This window comes from Rhinolophus sinicus, chromosome 14, assembly GCF_057876585.1.
Source record: "Rhinolophus sinicus isolate RSI-liver-muscle chromosome 14, RSI-T2T, whole genome shotgun sequence".
Classification (NCBI taxonomy): domain Eukaryota; kingdom Metazoa; phylum Chordata; class Mammalia; order Chiroptera; family Rhinolophidae; genus Rhinolophus; species Rhinolophus sinicus.
In genome coordinates, this window is record NC_142514.1 from 58,722,986 (window position 1) to 58,746,954 (window position 23,969).

General features: G+C 34.8%; 1 pseudogene; it reads left to right on the top strand.

Moving 5' to 3' along the window:
* Positions 1–5,817: 5,817 nt before the first annotated feature.
* LOC148755698 (uncharacterized) lies at positions 5,818–23,969 on the top strand (annotated as a pseudogene).

Below are 23,969 nucleotides of genomic sequence, written 5' to 3' on the forward strand. Positions count from 1 at the left end.
TCTGTTGATGTGGGTGAAACAGAACAAAGAGGGAATTCTCTCAACCCCGATCAAGAATTTCTTTAACCCTAAGCTAACCATCACCTCGCAGCACAGACAGAACAGCAAACATCATCTCATAACTCCCCTGCTCAAGAGAATGAAACCAAAGGGGGAATTTACTCAACCCTTGATCACAGCATAGAAATTACCTCACATACAGTAACAGACAAAAGTTAATAGACAAAAGCTCACATCGACCAACGAAGGCAAATTTTCCTCAACATCCACCCTACAATGAGCATGGCATATATTTCCATTTATTTGTATTTTCCTTAATTTCCCTATTTATAGTCTTATAATTTTTCTGAGTACATGTTTTTTTTAATTCATTGATTAAATATGTTCCTAGGTTTTGGAGTTTTTTTTTATGCAATTGTAAATGGGGTAATTTTCTTAATTTCTCTCTGATATTTCATTATTGGTGTATAAAAATACAATTTCTGAATATTAATTTTGTATCCTGCAATTTTACTAAATTCATTGATCAGCTTTAATAGTTTTTTTTGGTGGAATCTTTGGGGTTCTTTTATATAGTATCATGTCATCTGCAAATAATGACAATTTTACTTCCTCCTTTCCAATTTTGATGCCCTTTGTTTGTTTTTCTTGTCTGATTGCTGTGGCTAGGACTTCTAGTGCTATGTTTAATAAGTGGACATCCTTGTCTTGTTCCTGATCTTAAGGAGAATGCTTTTAGCTTTTCTCCATTGAGTATTACGTTAGCTGTGACTTTATCATATACGGCCTTTATTGTGTTGAAATTCCCTCTATTATGTTCCCTCTATTCCCACTTACATGTTTTTATCATAAAACGAAAGCTGATGTTGTCAAATGCTTTTTCTGCATCTACTGATATGATCATATAATTTTTATTTTTCATTTTGCTTATGTGGTATATCGCATTAATTGATTTGCAGATATTGAACCAACCTTGCATACCAGGATCGTGTTGTATGATCTTTTAAATGTATTGCTGAATTCAGTTTGCTAATATTCTGTTGATAATTTTGCATATACATTCATTAAGGATATCAGTCTATATTTTTGTTGTTGTTTGTTTGTTTGTTTGTTTTTGTTTTTGTACACGTCTTTGTTTTTGGAATCAGGGTAATGGTGGCCTTGTAAAATGAGCTTGGGATCCTTACCTCCTCTTGGATTTCTTGGAATAGTTTGAGGAGAATAGATGTTAATTCTTTTATAAATGTTTGGTAAAATTGACCTTTGAAGCTGTCTGGTCCAGGACTTTGTTGGGAGATTGTTGATTACTGATTCAGTTTCATTGGTAGTAATCAGTCTGTTCAGATTTTTCTGTTTCTTCTGGATTCAGCCTTGGAAGATTGTATGTTTCTAGGAATTTATTCATTTCTTCCAGATTGTCAATTTTGTTGATATATAGACTCGTACTACTTTCGAATTTATTGCATTTCTGTGGTGTTCACTGTCACTTTTCTTTCATTTCTGATTTTGTTTATTTGGGTCCTCTCTCCTTTTTTCTTGATGAGTCTGATTAAAGAGTTGTCAATTTTGTTTATTCTTTCAAAAAAACACACACAAACAAAACAGCTCTTGATGTCATCAATATTTTGTACTGTTATTTTAGCCTCTATTTCTTTCATTTCCACTGTGACCTGTATTATTTCCTTCCTTGTACTCACTTTGGGCTTTGATTGCCGTTCTTTTTCCAGTTCCCTTTCCATGTTTCCCCGAACATAAGACCTAGCTGGACCATTGGCTCTAATGTGTCTTTTGGAGCAAAAATTAATGTAAGACCCAGTATTATATTATATTATTTATATTATATTATGTTATGTTATGTTTTGCTATGTTATGTTATGTTATGTTATGTTATGTTATGTTATGTTATGTTATGTTATGTTATGTTATATTATATTATGTTATGTTAACCGGGTCTTACATTAATTTTTGCTCCAAAAGATGCATTAGAGCTGATGGTCTGGCTAAGTCTTATTTTCGGGAAACACAGTAGTTAGACTACTTATTTGAGATTTTTCTTGTCTCTTGAGGTAGGCCTGCATTGTTATAAATTTCCCTCTTAAAACTGTTTTTTCTGTGTCCCACAGATTTTGGTCATTATGTTTTCATTTTTATTTGTCCAAGGTATATTTTGATTTCTTTCTTGATTTCATTTTTGGCCCAATCATTATTTAGTAGCATGTTATTTAGCCTCCAAGTGTTTGTGTGTTTTTCAGTTTGTTTTTTCTTGTAATTGATTTGTAGTTTCATACCATTGTAGTCAGAGAAGACACCTGGTGTGATTTCAGACTTCTTAAATTCACTGAGACTTGCTTTGTGGCCTAACACATGATCTATCTTAGAAAACATTTCATGTGCAGTAGAGAATAATATATATCCTGCTGCTTTGGGATGAAAAGCTCTAAAAATATCAATTAAGTCCATCTGCTTTAGTGTGTCATTTAAAGCCATTGTTTTTTGTTGTTGTTGTTGTTGTTGTTGTTGTTGTTGTTTATTTTCTGTTTGGAAGATCTGTCCATTGATGTCAGTAGGGTGTGAAAGTCCCCTACTATGATTGTATTACTGTCAATCTCTGCCTTTATGTCAGTCAATATTTGTTATATATACAGGGGGTGTCAAAAACTGCATACATGTGAGTTGTAGTCATTTTTTCCTATCGGTATATATTGAGTATTACAATTTTAATGATTTTTTCCTTTTAAAAAATGTGTATACATGTTTTTGGCACCTTCAGTATTTAAGTGCTGCTATGTTGGGTGCACTGATATTTACTAGGGTTGTGTTCTCTTGTGGGATTTATCCCTCTATCATTATGTAATGTCTTTTTTGTCTCTTAATATAGTCTTTGTTTTAAAGTCCATTTTGTCCAAATAAGTATTGCTATCCCAAGTTTTTTCTGATTTCCATTTGCATGAAATATAAAATTTCTAATCCTTTACTTTCAGTCTATTTGTATCTTTTGATCTGAGGTGAGTCTCTTGTAGACAGCATATGCATGGGTCTTGTTTTCTTATCCATCCAGCTACTCCATGTTTTTTTGATTAGATAATTTAATCTATTTACATTTAAAGTGGTTATTGATAGGTACATAGTTATTGCCATTTTATTATTCATATTTTCTATCTTCTTTTGTTTTGTTTTTCCCCCTTCTTTTAAAGAAGTTCTTTGAATATTTCTGTAATAATGGCTTTGTGGTAATGGATTCCTTTAGCTTTTTCTTATTTGGGAAGCTCTTTATATCTCCTTCAGTTTTAAATGATAGCCTTGCTGGGTGGAGCATCCTTGGTTGTAGGCCCTTGTTTTTCATCACTTGGACTATTTCCTGCCAATTCCTTCTGGCCTTCAAAGTTTCTGTTGAGAAATCAGCTGACAGTCTTATGGAAGCTCCCTAGTAAGTAACTAGTTGTATTTCTCTTGCTACTGTTAGGGTTCTCTCTTTGTCTTTAACCATTGCCAATCTAATTATAAAGTGTCTTCGTTTTGGCCTATTTGGGTTCATCTTGTTTGGGATTCTCTGTACTTCCTGGGTTGTATGTCTGTTTGCTTATCCAGGTTGCAGAAGTTTTCAGTAATTATTTCTTCAAATAAGTTCTTGATCCCTTGCTTCCTCTCTTTTCCTTTGGTACTCCTATGATGTAAATATTATTACACTGGATGTTGTTCCAGAGGTATCTTAAATTATTCTAATTTTCATATATATATAATTTATTTTTGCTGTCTCCTATTGCAATTGGGTGTTTTTGCTACATTGCCTTCTAAATCACTGATTTGATCCTCTGCTTCATTTAATCTGCTGTTGATTTCTTCTAGTGTATTCTTCATTTCAGTTATTCAGTTATTGTATTCTTTATTTCTGACTGGTTCTTTTTTATAGTTTCTATGTCCTTCTTTATGCTTACTATCTCTTTGTTGAAGTTCTCACTAAGTTCCTTAAGCATCCTTATAACCAATATTTTAAACTCTGTCTCTAGTAGGTTGGTTGCTACCAATTCTTTTAGTTATTTTTCTGTAGGGTTCTCCTGTTCTTTTATCTGGGACATATTTCTTTGCTTCCTTATTCTGGCTTCCTCTCTGTGTTTGCTTCTATGTATTAAGTTGATCTCCTGAGTTTCTCAGTCTATGCCAGGTGGCCTTATGTAGTATATGTTGGGTGTTGTCTAGTGGCACAGACTCACTGATCTTCTGTGGTGTGGGTGTGTGTGTGTGTGTGTGTGTGTGTGTGTGTGTGTGTGTGTGTGTTTCAGGAGTGTCCCTTATGTGTGGTGTGTCTATTCTTCTGTTGTACCTGAGCTTTGATTGCTTTTGCATATCAGTGGGTGGGATTGACTCCCAAGCTGACTGGCTGTAAGGATTGGCTGCACCCACATTTTATGAGCTGCTGTATGAGGGCTGACTTCTCAGATGGGTGATTCACCCCAGTGGGCTCTGGTTTCTTTTGAGACTACCCTTTGGGTGTGCCACTTGTGGGGCTAACTGGATAGTGCTCTGGTATTGCCTGAAGCCAGACTCTTGGTGTGTTATTTCAGCCTCGCCTGAGACCAGCCTGGGGCTACCTGATTGGAGTCACAATGCTATATGTGGTTGTTTGCTGCCTGTGCTGGACCTGGAAGGGTGTGGGGTGGCGTTGCCGAGAACTGAGGCTGGCTGCCGTCAATACTGGGTCTGGGGTAGCTTAGCAAATGGCCCAGGGTCTTCCTAGGCCTGTTGTCACCTGCGGACTGCCTGTGAGGCTCATCCATTGAAAGAGCATTCTTAGGTGCACAGGCTGGTCTGATTGACCCGGTGTTGAGTGTGTCCCTGGTGAGGCAACAACTAGCTGGGTAGGGTGGGGTCCCAAGGAGTCACAAGGCATGGCCAGTGGTTTTTACAAAGTTAATGCAGATTCAGTACTTGCACCAGTACCGGCCTTTGACTGCCTCTCAAAATGCCCTGAGAACACCTTGGCTAGCCACAATTAGCCTTAGGACTGCAGAATCTGTAGCTGTCCAAGAGAGGCTGCAGTGCTAGTTGTGGTTGACTGCCTGTCACCAAAAGTTCCTCAGGCTACCTTGGATTGTCTACTGTTGTAAAAGGCTTTCACAGCTTGTCCAGTGAAGCTGTCTTCCTAAGAGCCAAGAGTGCCCCAGATTATATAGTACTAACTGCGTGGGGCAGGGTTCCATAGAGTCACAGGGTGTGTGGACTGTGGTTTTTACAAACTTAATGCAGATTAGGTTTTCGCACCAGTGCTAGGCATGTAACCACTTTGCGAAATGCCCTGAAAACATCACGGCCAGCCACCACTGGCCTCAAGGCCACAGATCCCCGAGAGCTCCACAAGAGAGGCTGTAGCTCAAGTTGTGGTTGACTGACAGCCACCGAAAGTTCTGCAGGCTACCGTGGGCCATCCACTGCTGTAAAAGGCTTCCACAGCTGTGGGGCATCCATTCAGGAGCTGAGAGTGCCCCTGGTGATGCAGTACTAGCTGGGAATGGCAGGGACACACACACATGGGTTTTACCTGACCAATGCAGTCTCAGACTTGGCCCTTTGGGAAAGGGTTCAACATAGAAAAGATGGCACCCTCCTGTAGGCTACATGTGAGGTAGACTCCACAGAGGGACAAAGGCAGCTGCCCCTCTACCCCTCATGCCATAGCCACATGGTCTTTCCCTGCATGTCTCTGGTTATCTCTTGAGTTGCCACCCCTCCACTGGAGCCATGGGAGTGTTTATTAGTGATTCTGTGTGCAGGCCTTTTAAGAGGATGTCTGGGTTTCCAGCTACCTTCCATCTTACCAGGATGGATCAACAGGGTCCTCGCTGCTCTTCACTGCCAGATGCTGTAGGAACTTCTCTTCTTAGCACAGCACCCCTGGACTGGGGAGCCCAGTGGCTGGGACCCCCTCACTCTTCAGGAGGTACCTCCACCACTGAGGTGTCCATTCTGGTGTTCAATCACTACCTGTGGGTTTGGGATCAACACATTTGCATCTCCACCCCTCCTACCAGTCTCAATGTGGCCTTTTCTTAGATCCTTAGTTATAGGGGTTCTGTTCAGCTAGACTTCAGATAATTCTTGAGGTTGATTAGTCTAAAATTTAGGTGTAATTTTGATGTGATCCTGGCAGGCAGCAGGCATAGTGTTTACCTAATCTACCATCTTGAACCATCACCCTCCAGTGTGTTATGAGTACAATTTTTAAATTGGTCCTTCCCTTTCACTGTTTATCACAAACTTTCCAGTCACTTCTCTATTTCCATCCTCCAATAAATGATTTGCCAAATACCAAAAATTATCACTTTGACTGTGGAGTTCCTCTTTGGGAGATAGCTGAGGGTAACCTTCATGTAAGAACTTTTCTTGGTTTTTTAAATTTCTATTACAAATGGCAAAAATAGTATCATACTCCCTACCTATTAGACAATGCAAATCATTTTCCTTTTCCTTTCTTTCTTTCTTTGTTTCTTTCTTTCTTTTTTTCATTTTGTTTTGTTTTATTATCATTTGGCTACTTCTTTCATTTTATTTCATGAACATGGATTTCCTCCCTCTAACTTTCAATCTAATCATATATTCTCCTTCTCTTTCCTTTCTTGTATCTTGTATTGTATTCTCCAGACAGGTTCTCTTTTTTCCCTCCTTTCCCACTACTCTCCAATGTGTTCCTTTTCCTTTACTTCTCAGAATGACAACAGTTTCCAGAATAAAGCAAAGCTTCTACTCAGTGACCTGAAGGAAAGTGTGTCAGGATCAATTTTCATTTGTAGTAAAATTATGCTACTCTCTGCTCTGAAAAGTATTGTCATGGAATTTGCCAAAGATAAAGAGATCATTAATGTTAATCTGCACAACCAATTTTATTTCCTTTACTTTTATTCTTTTCTAAGGTAATTTCATCCCCTGAACTAGGCTTTAAGCATCTGGGTTATAATGTTTTTTTTTGTTTGTGCATGTTTGTTTAACCTATTAAAATATTACCATTATAGCTACCAATCACCTCAATAACTGATTTTGCAGGAACAGTGAAATAGACATTTTAGGGATTAGCCAGTAATAAGACTAATAATCTGAGTAATCTTGATTTTTTTTTTTAAATTAAAGTTTATTGGAGTGACAATTGTTAGTAAAGTTACAGAGGTTTCAGGTGTACACGTATGTAATACATCATCTATAAATCACATTGTGCATTCACCACCCAGAGTCAGTTCTCCGTCCATCATCATATATTTCATCCCTTTTAACCTCATCTGTTTGGTTGGTGCAAAAGTAATTGTGGTTTTTGCGATTATTTTTAACATTTTAAACTGCAATTACATTTACACCAACCTAATACCACCCTCTCCCCCTCTACTTTCTGGTAACCAGTAAACTGTTGTCTGAGTCGGTAAGTTTTTGTTTCTTCATTTGTTTGACTTGTTCCTTTTTGGTTTTCAGTTTTATATACCACATATCAATGAAGTCATATGGCTTTTTTAAATAAACATTTTAAAACCACTTTTTCAAAAAATTGTTGAGATATTTTTCCTAAATCATCAGAGTGATTTTCTTATTTATTGTGCTATATTTACTTACAGGTAGGAATCTTTATAGCACTTTTTGCATAGTTTCTTATTATATAGTGCACATTACTTGGAGGAAAATCTGTGATTGGCAGAATTAAATGTGAGTATGTTCTCCTTTTCTTTCTCAGGTTACAACTGTCAGCAATGAGTTCCTTCAGTGTGACATTAAGGGCACTTCATTATGAAATCATGTTTATATGAAACTAATTTTCTATCATAAGAATTCAGTTATAATTATAAATATAAATTCCTGAGTCGCTGTGGTCTATAACCCTCAAATTATATAAAATGATCATAGAATCTATCAATATTAATTGATAACTCCCCTCTAGATTTTTTTCAACTCACTTCAATGGAAGAGTATAAATAAAATGCTGCAGTTAATACATTCAGAACTAAATTATTTAGATATCATTTTGTAGCTGGTCTATGAAAGGTTTAGTCACATTATCAAGATCATCTAAGTAAACCAGTAATAGATCCATTTTTCTTCAGAATATTCACTTTTCTTCCATTCTTCTACTGTTTCTCCTTTCAGCTGTGAGGACTGACAGGTATATAATTGTCAAAAGCTAGCAGACCAAAATAATGGAATTATTACATTTTGAGTGATGAGATTGTTATGAATAACAGTGAAAATTTTTTGAGTTGCAACTATCCATTCTACACTTTTCTCATAGCTTTTCTTCCACCCTCATCTTCTTTTACTGTCTGTAAACAAATCCAATGTTAGTGATATACAGCAGAACCTTGAGAAAGTGATAGCTGTCCCCAACCACCTCTCCACCATCATCCACCCCAGCCCTGTCCTCTTCTTTTCTCTGTCTTATCAAGATTGAAATTCCAGAGCACGATATTCATACTTTCAGTAATTCTGAGTCATGGACTGTGATCCTCTTCCTCAGTCCCTCAGCACGATTTTGAGGAAAATTGCCTGTGTAACTTTTCACTAGATAGAGTGACGTAGGACTAAAAGGATGACTGCTTTCCTATGTTGAAAAGTAACCTGAGTCCCTTTAAAAGAGCAAGGTGGATTGGCAGACTAATTGTGAAAACCCACCAAGCCAATGGAAACCCCCTGCATTTCACTTCTTGAATAACACAGACTCTATTGATTGTCACGGATATTATCTTAGATAATTTTCTTTTTCATTAGCTCCAACACAATTTTGAATTTTCAATTTGGCTGCTGGTTTATTCGATGTAGACATTCTTCTGAAAGGTAAATTATGATGGTGGTGTTTGTGTGTGTTTCTATGTCATTAAATTCAGGATAAGCATTGCAAAGTGGATAAAGTCTTGAGGATGCTAATTGCTATGATTTGCAAATATGCACATATAACAGGTGAACGAAAAATAGCAGTAATTACATGGAAAATAAACATGTGATATTATGCAGAATCTTATATGTCAACCAAAAGACAAAAATCCATACAAAAGTAAAGAAAATCCCAAAGCCTAGGTAACTTGGTCCTCTCTCAATAAGAACTACCTCCTACTTCTGCGGTGAGCCCTGGGCACATAGATAACTACCACATTCTGGTGCTGAGCAGAAGAATATTGTGGCATGTGCTCTGGGGTAGGCAGCATAAATTCTGGGTTTAGTGATATCTGAACCACTTCGTGATCCTGCACAGACTTGAACAAGTTTGTTGACTCTCTCCAGCCTTGATTTTTCTCATTCATAAAAAAAATAATTTAAAAAGGGGGGGGGGGTTGTTTAAATCAAATAACGTAGGTGAAATAATTTCATAAGGTTTAAATCTATAATAATGCAACATTTCTTTCTTTGTCTCTCTTGCCCTTCCTTCCTTCCTTCCTTCCTTCCTTCCTTCCTTCCTTCCTTCCTTCCTTCCTTCCTTCCTTCCTTCCTTCCTTCCTTTCTCCCAAACCATCAATCAATGACTAATGATTGTACTCCCTCTAACCTCTATACACCCATTCGTTTGAAATCAGACGGGAAAACAAAATTATCTCAATCCCCAGGAAAAGGCTCAGCCTTCTAGGCTGATGTTTACTAGAGGGAAGGAGGCTGACTGGTGTTTGATTCAAGGGACACAAACTGGCAAGCACTGGGCTTGACATAACATGTGGACATGCTTTGTTTTGGCTTCATTAAGCACATGCAATGTGAGTAGGCAGCCTCATGCAAAGTCATAGCACAAGCAGCTTACTCCCACTTTCCTTATAGCAGGCTTAGTGACACTCAGTCGCATTGACCGGACACCCTGCATACAATTGAGTTTGTGACTCTCTTTACTCATCAATATTTATTGTCTTTGTGAAAAGCTCCAAACATTCTGAGGAACTCAACCACAGAAATATAAGAATTGATGTATGTCTCTTTGGATCTGGCTAATACTCTGATGGGGAAGCACAGTTTAGTAAACAACAAATTGTAATGCACAGCAGCATTTGATAAATTCCATATGTGTTGTTAAGAGAATAGGGCTGTGGGAGCAATCATATCAAGCTGAGTTGATGAGGAACAACTGGACAGAGCAGAAAACGTCTTACACTTGAGGAGTGAGAGAAACTGTAGAAGGTGGAGAGAGAGGGCTGAGAGCAAGGAAGGGCATTGCAAACAGAGAGAATACCAAAAGCCTTTTGGAGATTCGTAGGAACCAATTAACTTTCTAAATTCCTGGATGCATTGGTGATACCGTCAGATAATCTATCTAATTTTGCATTGCAAATCACAAATAAAACACCCTGATGGATCAATTGATATTAAATGTAATTGGTAATTGTTATAAATATAACACCAACTAAAATATTTGATCCTGTTATTACCCTTCATACTAATATGATTACATATATATTTAAAAATTACTGATTTAATGAGATTAGATTAATCAGAATGGCAGCAGTCACTTACAGAACTACCCATGGTCTTATGGTAAAAGTTATGATACTCTCAGCAGTGATGCCTGGTCTGGTTAAGACTGGTAGTAAGAAGTAATAAAAACAGTTATGTGCAAGACAGTACAAGATCTATGTTTTGTTCTCAACTCTGCCCTTATCTAACTGAATGTTTGTGATTCATGATTCCTTGAGAATAATTTTGACTCCTTAGTGATTAATTAAATAGGAATTGATACAAGCCTTGAAGTGTTCTTTAAAAAAAGGGCATGATTGGAAATGGAACGAGATATTTCTGGAAAGTTTGGGACCATCTATTAACATAAACCAGGGATTTATCATCTTTGTCTACATTATTTAGGCTGAAATTTCTTCATTTTCTGATCACCCAAAATTGGGCATTGGATTTATTTGTTTACAGACCATGTTGATCTGACCTAAGGTGAAAGGAACGCATTAGGAAAAGCATAAAGTGTAGGGGGAGAACCATGGACATGCTGCAATCATTAGAGCAGATGTCTCTAATTCTCTGGGAATCTGAAGCTGAAAGTGGTGACAGAATTGTAGGAAAGGGATCCATCTATTTGACAACTGTATGGACCAGTATTTGTCACATGCATGAGAGCAGTCCCTCTTCTCTGTATGAGAGTCATAACCTTGCCACACTGTAGTCACACTTACAAGATAAGGCCATGTTGTTTCATGGAAACTTAAATGACATTGTGTGAAAGCCAGGGCTCTTTATTGGAAATAGGTAAGTCCATTCTAGCTAGTTTAAGTGGAAATGGATTTACTAAGGCATCATCAGTAATTTATGGAGCATCAGGAATGTCAGAATCAGATTTGTGTTTCACAGTCAGGAAAAAAATGCCCATCCAAAATGTAGGACTCTCCTACGCGAAACAGGTGTGAAGTTGATACCCATTCCTAGGAACCTCTGGCTGAGATTAGATGCCAGTATTCTACTGTGTGGTCCAGAACATCTAATTTCCCTTTGGCCAGCTGTCATGTTTTACAGGTGCATTGACTGGAAGAAACTGATCACAGGCCTGCAGCCTAGATGGAAGAGAATCAATGACATTTGTTTTTAGCTTTCCAGCCTATTTAGGAAAAGGAAATTAGAAAACTAATAACAAGTAATAATAAATATACCGTGTTTCCCAGAAAATAAGACCTAGCTGGACAATAAGCTTTAACGCATCTTTTGGAGCAAAAATTAATATAAGAGCCAGTATTACATCATATTATATTATGTTATACCCGGTGTTACGTTATATTATATTATATTATATTATATTATATTATATTATATTATATTATATTATATTATACCAGGTCTTATATTAATTTTTGCTCCAAAAGATGCATTAGAGCTGATTGCCCGGCTAGGTCTTATTTTTGGGGAAACACGGTAATAGTAATAACAACAACAATATTTTTCATTTGCGCAACATTTGTTGTGTGCAAAACCATGTTTATAAACCTTTTAATTGTTCTATGCATTCAACTGTCAGAGCAACTTGCAGATATAAGTACTCATCTGCATTTTACAGAAAATGAGGTATAAGAGGTATAGTTAGTGGCCGCAGGTCACATAACTCCCGAATGGCAGAGCTAGACAATGGATCCTGGCAGTCTGGCTCCAGAGGCCATGACCTTACCCACGACCCCATACTGCATCTCATGCACAGAGGGAGGAGACTCTGACAATGAGGGAAGGGAGGGGTATGACAAAATTTCACTGATCAACTATAAAAATAATTAAAAAAAAACAACTTTGGCTTTGGCAAACAGATGTGCTCTAATCTAGAATTTAGCACCAAGCTAGAGCACTTTTTCTCTTCTAGGACACAATAAAGGTTGAGCTGCTTGGCTGTGCTATGCAGGAAAGTGAGAAGCATTTTGGCTATTTCTATTACTTCCAGCCCTGCCTTTTGCTTTACTGACATAAGAAACCTTGACTGCATAGCAGAGTGATGTGTTTAGGAAAGTTCAGGGGATATTGTGTTCTGCCTCTTGACATCATCAAGAAAATCTTTGGCTTCATTGTAATTACAGATCTTTATCAATGAATGGCCAGGAGGAGACATGATGAGAATGCAGTTTGAGTTCCAAATCCCAGGCTGATCATGACATGTAAAAATTGAGAAAATCATCTCTGACTTGTAAATGTAAATATAAATCATTGAGGAAAAAACAAACATTGACTCAGTATAACAGTGTATAACTACACTTTAAAAATGCATCAGGCCAGATTTGCTAGATCAACAATAGCTGCCCTTTCATATTTGATGTATTTATTGTCTGATTTTGGTGTGAAATTTTTGTCCTTTGATGTCTAGATCATGAGGGCACATATGTCTGTTAATTATTTAGAAATCCCATTGTTCAAACGTTAACATGGCTCATGTTCAGACTTCCTGGGGACAATAAGCCTTTCCAGGGGATACTCTGTCTGATAAACATGTTATTCCTGAATGATCATTCCTTCTTTGCGTAAGTGTGCTAATAAATACCACTAATGAGTATATTAAATATGTTTCTTCCTTTATTATGTGCTAGGTCGCCCCTGAACATATCACAGATTCATTTCAATTAAAAAATGGAGCCATTTATTTACTCTTTAGGCAAGAGATTCTTTATTCAAAAGCAGTTTTATTATTTTTTCATCCGAAATGATTAAAAACATTAGAAAGATGTAAATCTTAGAATGAAACATTACACAGATGTAAACCTGAAGAGGAAAGAAATTACTATATTAGAATAAGAGAAGATGTAACTATTTTGGTAAAGTCATAAATAAGATTTTTTTTTCTATTCTGTATGGAGGGGAGAATTTTTTTTTAATGCTGTTTATGACATATTTTTATAATCACAATGCATTGTTTTCAATAAATGCATTTGAGTCAACTTCTGCATTTATTCAAAAAATAAGTTAATGTCTTGTGGACTGTTTTTCCTAGAATTCCTGGATTTTTCACATCAGTTAGGATTCTTTATGTGCACATTATATTTCATTGTAAGGGAGTACCTACAAGTTAAGTGGCTTTTTGTTGGATATGATAAAATACTCATTAATGATCTCAAACTATATTCCAAATCGGGCAGCACTAAACTGGAAGTGGTTAGGAATACTTCATTGATAGTAGTTAGGGGAAGACTTTTATAGAGAAAAGGGGGAAGCAAAGCAAGGAAATCATTGGTTATAGCTTAAGTGTTGCCTTTTCTGGAAAAGCCCAGTTGACTGTGGTTGATTGGCCTTAGGTTATGATTTTTTAACTTTGAGGAATTTACAGACATAGGTTTTGGTTTGCTTATATATTACTGCTGAGGTATTAGAAAGATTTCAATCTAATGGCCTCCTTGTTTAGTTAATTTAACATAGAGTAGCTAGTAGCATAGATAACACTGAAGAGAGAAGGATTGTTTTACTTTCAGCAAGTACATAAGACCCTATTTATCTGAAAATAAGACCTAGCAGGACAATCAGCTCTAATGCGTCTTTTGCAGCAAAAATTAATATAAGACCCGGTATTATATTATATATTATATTATATTATCTCTGGTATTATATTGTATTATATTATATTATATTATACCTGGTATTATATTATACCCGGTATTATATTATATTATATTATATTATATTATATTATATTATATTATATTATATTATATTAATTATATTAATTATATTATATTATATTATATTGTATTATATTATGAAGACCCAGTTTTACATTATAGTAAAATAAGACCGGGTCTTATATAAGTTTTTGCTCCAAAAGACGCATTAGAGCTGATTGTTCGACTAGGTCTTATTTTCGAGGAAACACGGGAATACACAACAGGCAGCTCAGTCATCCTGAAGGTTAGATATTCCTGTTGCCCTATTCATTCTCATTACCTATGGTTCTTTTTCTCTAAAAGCAGATACCACTAACTGTGTGCACCAACTTTTTAAAACTTTATGTAGTCTTAGTCAGATTTTGATATTCTCTATTTTACTGTATCATGTGACATTAATACAAATATAACCGATAGTAATCAATTTGATTTGGTGAAATCTTTTTGCTGCATTTAGGTCTTTCAATGCAAAGTAGAACATAATCTCTTTCAGTTTAGGCTCTATATCTTTCAATTGAATAAGGAGTTCAGAAAGAATTTCCTAACTTCTTACTTACTTCCACTCTGGATTGCACACATCAACTTAAGGGGACTTTAAAAGTTTTAGTAAGATAAGTCACTAGGATAATTTAAGTCCCATGCCAAGTTTCGATGGGTGATTCATAAAAATAAATGAGAAATACTTTTTCTGTTTTTATAACCAACTATCCAGAAAGACTGAATACACTTGATTAGAAAATAAGACTACATTTTATTAGCATGGACAATATAAAAATTTAGGGGGAAAGAGTTCCTTGATGTGTTTCATCATTTATCTGACAGGCCCTTGAATGGTAGCCAATAAAAGCAGGCTATCACTATTAGCACCATTCATTACGTAGCTCGAAAATATTGATTACTTGGTGTTCAAGAAAATTACAAAATAAATTCAGACTTGATTCACCATTTCCTTACTCTATATTTGTTCTGGTTTGCTGGTGAATCCATTTTTCACACATTCAAATCTAACTGTTTTCCCCATAGAGGAATGTGGGTTACACATAATGAACAGGATCAAATTTGTGTTCAGATTACGTTATTAATGGATTAGTAACAACTGTTACTATGCCATGCTTCTCTCAACAGCTGTTTATATTTTATTTAAAATCTGTAAAAACATTCCCATATAGTCTCTTGATCTGTATAATAATTTCCTTTTGTTCCAAGCCATTGAAGGTATCTTTGAACTCACAAGGAACTATTCATCTATTCCTTCAAGGCAGGTCTACTTTCATCATAAGAAATGAACACCATGAAAAATGAACTCTGAAATCAAAGTGAGAAAACAAAGTTCAGTGAACTCTACAAGGCAATAGAATACAAGTTGAGGCAGCTGCTGAAAATGATCAGTCACTATTGTTCTAAATCGCTCTTGATTTGTACCAGGAAGCTGTCTTCCTGCACCACACCAAATCTTTTTCAGAGTTATCTTTTGTGTTCATTCTCTGCTTATAGCCTCTCTAAAAATTCTGCTCACTGTTTGTCACAGTAAGGAACAAGTCTGTGAAGCTTCCCCTGGTTGATAAGTAGGCGTTGTTACTTATGGATATCCTGTTGTGCTGATCTCCCGTAGTCTTGAATTTTCTTATTGTTGAAGCCAGAGTGATCGCAGAAGAGCATTCTTTGTGAAATACAATGTCTACTTAAAAATTTGTCAATGTGCTACCAAAAATAACTTGGATATGAGTCCAAATGACTGTCCTTTCCACATGCTTCATTGTGATTAAAGTAAAATCAGAAAAAAAAAAAATCTTCAAAATGGGAAGGGAAGGCAGACCATTATCCTGCAAATTGCTATCTCACCTACAAAATGCCATGAAAGGAACTTTTCTTTTTGAATCGATAGATGAATGAGGAGATGTGAGTCCATAATATGCAAGTGGAGAAAATAATCAATAACGAAAATTTTTACTGCTGTGTCAATGAAAGGTATGGATAAATTGGTTTGGATGGGGTCTAGGTGGGGTGTAAGGAAGGAAAGGCTAAGGGAAGAAGACCAAACAGAACTGGTGAATTTCAGTTTACAAATTTAGCTAATGACTTTTTTTTAATAAAATCTGAAAATGTTCATTTTTATTCACTTTATACAGCAAACCTTGTTTTATCGGGAACACTATTAAAAAGGAGAGATTTCTTGAGTTATATTTAATATTGCTTCCCTTTAATATTTGAGGTGCAATTATTTCAGATATTTATTAGAAATCAGAGCAAGGATTTACATAATTTTTAACATCTTTAATGTCTTCTTTGTGCACAAATGAATTCTTCCTTTCATTGAATACTGCAGTTTCATTGATGAAAGGAAGTGAGAAAGACTGGTAACTTAGGAAAGGAGGCTTTAGGCTGCAAAATAAAATATGACTCTATGACCTAAACAAAACCCAGAAAAAAAAATAAAATATTTCAGAAGAGGAATATGTTTAATTGTAGCCCCAGGAGAGATAATTTATGTTGTGTGGGTTTTATGTGCCTATTAGTTTGCTATTCAATTAAAAAAAAATGTGTACTTGCCATGGCAACACCCATCTCTCCTGATACACAGGCTAATTTTGAATCATGCAGAGCACCTTCTCAAAGCAACACACAAATAAGCCATCAGATTCCAATAGATGCAAATTTCTTTAAAGCATATCATTGAAACAGATGTGCTCCAAATGCTGTTTTTATTTTAGAAATGCTTTTTTTGTTTGTTTCATGGTAATGATAACTCTGAGTTATAAAAAGGCTCTTTAAAAATCAAGTTACAAAATAGTAAGTACCAGAAACAATCAAGTGATCTTTAAAAGATAAATATTTCCATTTATTAATCAGTGAATTTCTTAATTAATTATCCTATTGGTTATGAGTTAGTTAAATTATCTTCTGTTTTCTCAAAATATTTATTTTTGTTTTCCTTGCCTAAGCATAATCCAAATATGTTAATGAGAAGAAAAGGTAAAAGAATATTTGCTCCTTTTGATTTGTCTTTATTTTGAAAGACCAAATCCTAGTAACTATTCTGGTTATTAAAATAGCTATATATTGATAAATTGGATGAGAACTATCTAAGGAATTTTAGATGCCTTTAGGTGAATTTAGTTGATTTTCCCTTTTAAATTATTCAGTTTTCATGCAGATTTTTATGTAATGCAAATGCTTCTTGCTGCTATTTATATATTAAGAATAAGCTATCACTGAAGTAATCAAATAGCTTACTGGCTAAGAGCAAAAATTCTACATTGAAACTCTTTGTGTTTGATTATAAATTCTACAGTTTAAAAGTTACAGACTATAATAAAATTATTTAGTCTCTCTTTGGGCTTCCTTTTGCTTTGTTGTGAAACTGAGGTAACTAATTTCATAAGGCTTTTGTGGGGATGGTGTGAATTAGTATATATCTGCTATATAATGCGTTTGTTATAAATGTTAGCTTTTCTTTGCAATAAAGGTTAGGGAAGCAATCTAATATTTCAGCAGTTTACAGAACACATTTAAATACCTGAATTGTAAAGCTCAACTTATATACTATACAAAACAGTATCTATAGAAATCTTGGCTACAAAATAGTTGTTTTTTTTGTTTTTGTTTTTTTTTGTTTTTTTTTTTAAGATTTTATTAGGGAAGGGGAACAGGACTTTATTGGGGAAAAATGTGTACTTCCAGGATTCTTTTCCAAGTCAAGTTGTTGTCCTTTCAATCTTAGTTGTGGAGGGCACAGCTCACCTCCAGGTCCAGTTGCCATTGATAGTTGCAGGGGGCCCAGCCCACCATCCCTTGTGGGAGTCGAACCAGCAACCTCGTGGTTGAAAGCCCACTGGCCCATGTGGGAATCGAACTGGCAGCCTTCAGAGTTAGGAGCATGGAGCTCTAACCGCCTGAGCCACTGGGCCGGCCCCCCAAAATAGCTTTTGATGACAAAGATATTTCCTACTTCTTCTGAAATATCTAAGTTAGCTGAATTCTCTGCACCTTGTTTTTTTTCATTACTAAAATGGGAATAATAATGTCTTGCCTTAAAGGATTGTTATTGGAAGTCAATAGTATAATATAAATCAAGTTTCAATAGAGAAATGCATATGAAACTCATTCAATCAATAATGGTTTCCTTAAAACCTATGACATATTTTGGCAATATCAGGTAACTATATCAGATCTATGTCCAGAAATCTGATAACCTAGATGAAATGAACCAAGTTCTTGAGATACACAATCTGCTAAAATTCACACAAGAAGAAATAGATAATCTCAATAGGCTAAATTTATTAAAGAAATGAAATGAATAGTTAATTACCTTTCAAAACATAAAGTGCCAGGCCCAGACGGGTTCACTAGTAAATTCTACCAAAGATTTAAGAAAGAAATTATACAAATTCTCTATAATCTCTTTCAGAATATAGAAACAGAAGTAATACTTTCTAGCTCATTCTATGAGGCCAGAATTACCAGAATGCCAAAACCACAAAACTACTAAAAGAAAACTACAGACCAATATCTCTAATGAACATATGTGTAAAAATCTTCAACAAATTTTAGCAAATCATTCCAACAATGTATAAAAAAATAGTACACCACAACCAAGTGGGATTTATTGTAGGTATGTGAGGTTGGCTTAACATTCAAAAGTACATTAATGTACTCCATCACATCAACTGGCTAATAAAGAAAAATCACGTGGTCATATCGAAAGATGCAGAAAAAATATTTGACAAAATCGAACACCCATTTATGATAAAAACTCTCAGTAAACTAAGAACAGAGGAGAGCTTCCTCAACTTGATAATGAGCATCTACAAAAAAACTACACCTAACATCATACTTAAAGTGAGAAACTAGAAGCTTTTCTGCTTTAGTCAAGAATAAGGCAAGCATATCTTCTTTATTACTCCTTTTCAACATTATACTAGAAGTCCTAGCTAATGCAATAAGATAAGAAAAGAAAATAAAATTTATACAGATTGGGAAGGAAGAAATAAAATTGTCTTTGTTTATAGGTGACATAATCATCTATGTAGAAAATCAGAAAGAATCAAAAAACAACAACAATAAAAAACCCTCCTGGAATTAGAAAGTGATTATAACAAGATTGCAGGATACAAGACCAATCTATAAAAGTTAATATCTTCCCTATGTACCAGCAATGGAAAAAGTGGAATTCGAAATTAAATAATACCATTTACATTAGCAACACTCCAAATGAAATACTTAGGTATAAATCTAACAAAATATGTCTAAGATTTGTATGAGAAAAATTACAAAACTGATGAAAAAAATCAAAGAAGAACTAAATAAATGGAGAGATATGTATAAAATTAAATAATTTAATATCTGTTCGCTAGATTTATAATAATAACTCATAAGTAAATTCTTATCCTTTTCTCAGCACTTCTTTCTCAGGTATTTTCTGAATTGTAAGAAATTTGTTTATGAATTCTAACTTGGCCTGACAGTTCAGATAGATCCACTTGGACAATAACAAACCATGTACTAATCCAGTGACCATGTCATGGCAAAACTATTTACTTGATTGGACCACTGTGGGAGAATAATTACCTGCAAATATATAGTTTCTCATTTTCTAAAATCCTAAAAAAATAAATAAAGTTGATTTGAGAACCATGTTTATCATTTTCATTGTCAAGGACCATGAGCAATGACTTTATTCATCATTAAAATGCATAAAATTGATTAAGTCATTGAGATTTTTAACTGTGAAAAGTCCCTAAACCACAAAGTTGAACATATTTTCTCTCATGAGTCCAGCTTCATATCTTCTTACTATTATTATAGTTTTGATTCAGAATGCTGAAAAATCATTATGTCCTTATCTCATGAGACTATAAAAATGCATTTAAAAACTGTCTATAAAAATTTTTAACAGTGATAAAAATATTTTAAAATATTTATAATACTTTTCATTTCTCACATTTGTATAACCAAATTATTACATTGATTGCACAATCACAAATCTGATATTCGAAAAGCCAGGAATATAGTTTCACATACATAATTTTACTTAAAAATCTAAAAATAAGCAGAAACAAAAGAGTAGAATACTCTAATAATGGTAAAATTTGGTAATTCTGGGAGGTGCTTTATGAATAATAAGTTTCCATTTTCTACTTTTCTATATTTTTTCTATTTTTAGAATAAAGGTGTGTGATGTTATAATGGAATTCATCTTTACTAAAAATATAAAAACATTGTAATGCAAAGGGAAAAACTGTGCCTAGATATTTTTGTCTTAAGTATAGTTGGTATACAATAATATATTAGTGTCAGGTGTACAATATAGTGATTCAACATTTATATACCTTACAATGTGATCACCACCCTAAGACTACTGGTCTTCTGTCACCATGAAAAATTATCACACTGTTATTAACTATATTTCCCTTCATATTTTCACCCATCCATCACGTTCTCCTCTCTGGCAACCATCAGTGTGATCTGTTCCTAAGATTTTGTTTTTTGTTGTATTTTGTTTGTCTGTTTTGTTTTATCAGATTCCACATATAAGTTAAGCTATACAGTATTTGTCTTTCTCAGTCTGACTTATTTCACTTAACATAATACTTTCTAGATCTACTGAATGGGAGAATATGTTTGCAAATGACATATCAATAATGGGTTGATCACCAAAATATATAAGAACTCATACAAATCAATAACAAAAAAATAAACAATCTGATCAAAAAATGGGCAGAGAACATGAGGAGCTATTTCTCCAAAGAAGGTCTACAAATGGCCAAAGGACATATGAAAATATGCTCACCATCACTAATCATCAGGGAATTGCAAATTAAAACCATAATGAAGTGCTTATATATTCTTAAAGAAGAATGAATCTGGATTACTTATAGTATAAATTAATGATTATAATAATAACTTTTATAACAGATATTAATAAAACACATTAATGTAATATATTGATATATACTTAGTATATATAACTATAATTATAACTATAACAATTTATAATAAATTGGTATTAATAGAAATAATTAATATAATATTGTCATTAATATAATGATAACTATAGTAATTACAACAAATTAGCATTAGCAAAAATATAGACAAACTGACCAATTACATAAGACAGAAATTCTCAGGTTATATAAAGCAGAATATAATCACATTATTTATAATAAAGATAATACTGAAGTATAGTAAAAAAGGTGTGATGTTTTCTATAGTGTTGTGTCAGCCCCATATTTATATGTGATAAAAAAAAATCTTGACTTTTACCTCATGCTATACAAAATATTCAAATGTATCAGTAGATCAATAATCAATCTAAATTTGGATAGTATAACAATATACTTTAAAGAGAAAATACAGTAGTCCCCCTTATTTGCAGTTTTGCTGTCTGTGGCTTCAGTTACCCACAGTCAACTGCGATCCCACAGCGAAAAGGGTGTGTTACCTACAGAGGAATATTTCATAAGAATTGAATTAAATATTTCAAATAGTGATTAATCCTTATATTTTATATAAGGATTAAAGCTGATTTCTTGTTAAAAATAATGAAAACCTAGTTTTAATGTACTGAATGGAGGTGGGGGAATTTTTGACCCAACATGCTGTACCAGAAAAAAATTTGTTTCCAAAATAAGGGCAATAATTAAGACTTTTCAGGTATAAAAAATCTGAAAGAATTCATCACCAGTAGAGTTGCATTACATATAGCATTAAAGAAAGTTCTTCAGAGAGAAGGAATGTGATAACCAATAGATTATAGATTTACAGAAAAAATAAGGAGAACTGGAAATGATAATTACATGGGAACGTATACACAGTATTTTCTTATTGTTTAAATCTCTGTAAAATACAATTGATTTTTTAAACAAAAATAACAATATAGTGTGAGGTTTATAAGATATGTAAAATTCAAATATATGAAAACAATGGCACAGAGTTCAGTAGGGGAGAAATGGAAGCAAAGTATTATTATGTGCTTAAACTGTAGATGAAGTAGCATAATATCACTTGAAGATAGATTATCATAAGTTAAAGATGTAGTCTACAAACTCATGAGTAACTACTTATATATATATATACACACACATACATATACATATATATGTACATATACATATATATAAAGTTATAGCTCCTTTCATAGCTAATAAGTCAATGAAAGGAGCAAAATAAAACCATACAAATAATTACACAAAGGAATAATATAGGAAAAGAGGGAAATAGGAACAAAGGACATATGGGTAAAGAGAAAAATGAAGCAAAATATTAGATTTAACCATAGTCATATAAATAATTAATTATAAATGGTATAAAACATCCAATTGAATGGCAAACATTTTCATATTGAACAAAAAAAGCAAAACTTAACTGTATGCTGCCTACAGCAAACACACTTTATGTACAACAAGATACAAAAAGGTTAAATTTTGAAGCATAGAAAAAGATATGCCATGCTAATAATAAATAAAAGTAGACTACAGTCGTTACATTTGTATCAGATGAAGTAGATGTTAGAGCAAAGAACCTTAATAAAGGGTCAATTTCAACAAAATACATAACAATCCTAAATGTTGATGCACCTAAGACCGTGGCTTCAAAATATATGAAGCAAAACCAGCTACAACTATAAGGGAAACATGTAAATACACAATTATGAGGGAAATATTAATACCATTGTTAGAACGAATAGTTTTGTTTAACAGATTATTAATGATACAGAAGAGCTGAAAAACATAATCAACCATATGCACCAAATTAACATTTATCAAACATTACAACTGTACATGGTCTGGGTTGCTGAGGTCAGCCTAGAAGCAGGCCAGTGTGCCACCACAGAGGGTCCCAGTCACAGACTTCAAACTACAGCAGCCTAGAAAATGAATTCTTCAGAGAACACACATTCTGAGGAAAATAACTTCTTTTACTCCATGGAAAGCATAGCCCATCAGCATTACCCACGTGTCTGATACCAGAATCCTGCCTATAATCCATTCTTCATTCCCGGGGCAGATCCAGAAACGGAAGTCTGTATTGCCATGTTCAGTGGTGCCCAATGAGTATCCTGGCTTCCTCGTACCTCAATCCCCATTGTCCACTACATTTTAACCATAGACGGGTATTCCCTATGTGTTATAATCGAGCACAGTTCTGGCACTGCGGTGGCTATGGAAAAATAATTGGAAACAAAAGAGACTCAAACTGAGCTTCAGCAGGTGCAGAACAATGGGAATTCACAGAGTTCATGTGAAAGTTGGAGTGTGCCCAATAACCCTCAGGAGGGTGAAGACCCCATTATGTATAAAGGTGAACAAAGAGTTGTCAGGTCAGAGCAGTGTCATGATGTCAGATATGATGAGATGTTAAAGTCAGGATTCACTATGGAGATAGATAAAGAAAAGAAGGGATATGTAGCTTTTCCCCAAATCCTGCCACTTCCAGGTGAAGTCAAAGATGGAGATCCATAATACTCTGAATTCAGATTTGTACCCATTTTCTAGAGATGTCAATACGCTTCATGAAAGGCCACTGTGCATCATCAGCATGGAAGCAGTCAAGGACCTGAACCTACAATCTAGATCCCAGAGGCGAATTGGCATTGGGGAAAGAAAGCCAGACAACAGTATGGGGAGTTATGGCTTCCCTGAGAAAGTAGATGAAGAGGAAGAGATAGAGCAGAACAACTATCCCCAGGGGGCCATTCCCTCACCTGTCTGGTTGGCTCAGGTTGACAGAGTTGATGAAGCCATCCAGTGTGATATGAGCTGGTGGCAGGATGCAGAGCTGGAGAGGTCCCCTGAGCAAGTGCCCTTGGTGAATGAAGAGTTTTTGCCAGAGTGCACCACACAGAGATCAAGGGAAAAGTCAAAGAGGAATAGGAAATTAAAGACAGGTGACCAGGCCTAG